Source organism: Octodon degus, unplaced genomic scaffold (genome assembly GCF_000260255.1).
Source record: "Octodon degus isolate 3935 unplaced genomic scaffold, OctDeg1.0 scaffold00129, whole genome shotgun sequence".
Taxonomy (NCBI): Eukaryota; Metazoa; Chordata; class Mammalia; order Rodentia; family Octodontidae; genus Octodon; species Octodon degus.
This window is the reverse complement of record NW_004524705.1, coordinates 4417054-4421568: the sequence shown is the minus strand read 5'-3', so window position 1 is coordinate 4421568 and position 4515 is coordinate 4417054. Positions and strand designations below refer to the sequence as shown.

General features: G+C 39.7%; 1 pseudogene; it reads left to right on the top strand.

Moving 5' to 3' along the window:
- The first annotated feature begins 2100 nt into the window (after nucleotides 1-2100).
- On the top strand, nucleotides 2101-2629 carry LOC105743503 (annotated as a pseudogene).
- The last annotated feature ends 1886 nt before the right edge of the window (nucleotides 2630-4515 follow it).

Below are 4515 nucleotides of genomic sequence, written 5' to 3'. Positions count from 1 at the left end.
GCTGAAGAACAAACTCCAGCTGAATAATTTTTGACATAAACATAGCTCAAACAGATTAATTTATTTAATATATACAGAGCTCCTACAAATCAATAACATAAAGGTCAGCAAACTGATATAAAAAAGGAGCAAAAGGTATGAAATGCCAGTTCACATAAAGAAAATATAAATTATTTTTACACATGTGAAATTGTGCTCAAACTTACTCATTATAATTCATATCTGAAACCATGAAATATTACTTTCATTCATCCAACTGATAAAATCAGAATGCTAAGCTATTGCACTGGACTGACAGGAAAAATGAGTGTTTGATGCGGTAGACGGTGGGAGGGAGGGAGGTCATACAACTTTGTGAACAGCAATTTTATCAGATCTATCATCAGTTTAAATCCGTATATCCTCAACTCATAATGCTGTCTCAAGATAATGAGTGTATCTTGCACATGTGTGCACAGTGTGTGCTCATTGCAATGTGTTGAAATATTAAAGGATTGGGAAGGACCCCAGTCTATTAAAAGGGATTTAATTACATAAATCCTATACCACCCTTGACATAATTTTGAAAATGAGTAATTGGTGTCATCCAAGCAAGATGAAAGTTTATAGAATTTTAAAAATATTTAAAGGAAATATAAACACATACACTTTATGTATGCACATGTGTATGTGTACACATATATGTAGATGGCTATGCCTTTGTTATTTGCTTATATGTATATGTAATGTATATGTAATGTATATGTATACCTACAAGCCTTTGGACCTGGATGGAGAGACAATGATACATAAAGAGGTAATATCATTAGAAAATAAACTTATTTCCTTGTGCAGCCTTTATAACTTGAGCTTTTATTTTGTGCATGTATCAATTACTCAAATCTAATTCAAGAAGATGAAAAACAAAGTCACTATAGTAGTTTGATTGCAAAACCAGAGGGAAAGTATTAAAAGCATCAGATATTACTCTTGCGAGGGTCAGACTGTGAAGCCAAAGGTGAACTCTGGTGCATTTTCTGAAAGTCACATCCAACAATTAATCAGAAGGGGAGTATTAGGAATTAGGGACTTGTGATAAAGCGTGTCATCTAGAAGATTTACTTCTCCTCATGTCCCTAACAGAGAATAAAGAAGTTGAAAACCAAATGCAGAGACACACTTAAATCACGTGGTCGTCCAAATGACAAGAAACATTTATGTTTCTTTCTTTTTTTTTTTTTAAACATATTTATTTATTTATTTATTTTGTGTGTGTGTGGCCAGCTCAGCCCACCAGGGAGCAGGGCTGGCTGGCATGTGGTGCTGGGGGATCGAACCGCGGTCCCTGTGCTTTGCTTAGCTTGGTTTGTTCTAAGTAGGTGCTTTAGACCACTGAGCCATCTCACCAGCCCTATGTTTCTTTTTTAAGATAAGAAGAAAGAGTGAAACAAACAGAAAAGGGTGGGCAGCTCCGATGTTGGAGAAGTGACAGCTCTGCGGTGCTGAAGTAACTGCAGGAGAGTTGGGAGGAGACAGGAATTCAGCTATGAGGGTTTGTCCGAGAGTCTTTCCAGTAGGGGCCCTAGTATGACCAGAAAGTCAGAAGAAACATTAGCTTGGTGTTTGTAGAAGCAGCGAAAGAAATGTTACGAGTTATGAAAATGTTTTAGAGAACTTAAAAACGCTTTAAGAACTCTACAGTACTCAAACAACCTATATTCTATAATCACCAACCAAGAAGCTCGGAGGCAGTGCAGATTGTGCTATAAAGTGTCGATTACAATTATAGTTACTTAAATTGAACATGTAAATGAAGACGATAAGTTAGACCACCATCTGAACAGGCATCAGAGCACAATGGTTATGGAAATAGCTCCTGGAATCAGGCCAGGCTTGGATGCTGCATGGTTAGTGTGCAGAGAACTCTTCATAATCAGCACCATTTGTTGTGGGTTCTGAGTTCAGATTCAAATTCAGTTATTTTCTCCAAAACTAAATGCAAGCCATGGGCAATTAGCCTTACCATCCATTCCTTATGTCTTCTCACTAAAAGAGAATAACAGTGAGTAATATAGAGGTTTTCATCTTTGGGCTGGAACCGCCATATTTCAGTAATTTGCCAAAATGACTAACACAAAGGACAAGAGGAGGGGAACCCAGTATATGTTCTTAAGACCTTTTAGAAAACATGGGGTTGTTCCTTTGGCCACATACATGGGAATCTACAAAAAGAGTGAGATTGTAGACATCAAGGGAATGGGGACTGTGCAAAAAGGCATGCCTCACCAATGTCACCATGGCAAAATGGGAAGAGTCTACAACGTTACCCAGCATGCTGTTGGCATTGTTGTAAACAAGCAAGTTAAGGGCAAGATTCTTGCCAAGAGGATTAATGCGTGTATCAGGCATATTAAACACTCAAAATGTCATGAGAGCTTCCTGAAACGTGTCAAGGAAAATGATCAGAAAAAGAAGGAAGCCAAAGAGAAAGGTACCTGGGTTCAACTGAAGCGTCAGCCTGCCCCTCCCAGAGAAGCACACTTTGTGAAGACTGATGGAAAGGAACCTGAGCTGTTGGAACCCATTCCCTATGAATTCATGGCATAAGCTCGGGATGTTGCTCTGCCATTCAGTACCTAATTGGCAGCTTAAGTGTTCTAGGTCCTACATAAAAATAAAATCATCCTGTGTTGTAAAGGTGGTTTCCTTAGTTGCACAGGTGTGTGGTGCCTTCTAACCTCAGAAATATTTGCAGCAGAGTTTCACTGTACCTAGTAATTGTGTCTAGTCTTTACTTTTCAGGGCTTTCTTGCTGAAAGATATTGCTGAGCTGTTGTCCAGGTATTATACCCAAATATTTATAAAATATTTATGTTGGCTTGAAGATCTTGTAAATCACCACGGGGAAAAGATGTATCAAAATAAATGGAAGTCACTTCAGAAATAAAAGTAAGTCCATTTAGTTAAATAAATTGTTTATAGCACCAAAAAAAAAAGTTTTCTTTTGCTGGAAAACAAATTACTACACATATAGCAGTGTAAGACAACAACAATTTATTAGGTCTCAGATCCATAGGTCAGAAATCCAGTTCCCAGCTGAATTAATGGCAGTACTGAGTGTAGCTTGTTCAAATAATCTAAGATTTTACCTGCAAATAGCCTATTGAAAATACTCAATAGTTACAGGGATAATAAGAAACAGTCCATTCAGTTTTATTTGCTAGTTGTCAAATTGAGAGGTGAGTTGCAAAGTTCTAAGTAAATGAAAGGGAGTGGGAAATAGAGAACAAGGACAGATATGAAGAAAATTTGTGTACATGATTATGGCCCTTTTATTGGTAGCGTCTCTCCTCACTGCTCCCCTCCACCCCTTTGTGCACCACTAGGAGTACCGCACTATTCCCAAGACCACTTTCCAGATGAGAGCTCGGAGGTCTGGGAGGTAGCTGGCATGAAGTTAAAGGCATTCCAGGAGTACAGAAGGCCTTCACTTCAGATAGGCCCTGAGGGCTCTAGAAACCAAATTCCTAACTAATGAGATAATTTTCAGAAAAGCAAAATAAAACAAAACTACCTTAGTTTGGGGTGCTATCACCACTTACTGAAGAATGCATTGATTCAAGAATCTGGGGAACCGAGATCACTGTGCAGGCAGATTTAGTATTCGGGGAGCTTTCCCAGTCCACAGTGTTATCTTCTTCTTGTGTCCTTGCATGACCTAGAGAAGAAAGTGATCATCCCTCTGGTGTCTCTCCTTCTAAGGGAGCTAAGCCCAATCACAGGGGCCCCATCCTCCTGGACTGCTTCTCCAAACTCTACCTCCAGGGATCATCATACCTGGAATTTATGCCTCAGCATATGAATTGTGGGAGAAGAGAAACACACAGTATGCCCCCGACTGCAAGGAAACTTTCCAGGATTCCTTTCTGGTTTTTCTGCCACTTTATTCTGTTTTAAGACAGTGTTTTCAAGTGATAGGCCTTGTGACACAGTCTGCAATATGCTAAAAGGTGTTCTTAGAAAAGGCTTGTCATCATCAAAGAAGGAGATGGAGGGGTACGGGGCAGAAGAAGACAGTTGGCGAAGTCCTGGATTGTACACTTCTGGAAAATTTTCTTAATCTCAGACCACATCAAGTGTTGAGCATGCTGAGTCATCAAGACTCTCCTAGAGGCCACTTTAGGGGTATGTGGGCTTTGCACACTGATTTGGCCATGAAGCACTCCCCCCAGCATACTAACATCATGGGAAAAGAAGGCCAGCAGACAACAGCCCGGGAAGCGCTGCTCTCCAGGTATGGGCAGATCCATTTTTGGCACTTTCAGCCCATATGTGGAGAAGCCATAAAACTCCAAGTTGGGTAACAGAAGATTAGGTAAGGGCCCCAGACATGCTAGGTGAGATTTGTAACAGACTTGATCCCTTTTTCTTCTCTGGCTTCTATTATTCAATCTGGGTGGTCTTTTACCATGCCTTATGTTTCACTTCTGAAAGGGCTACAAACAAATTCCATTAGAGTTTAGTGAGTTCTATAAA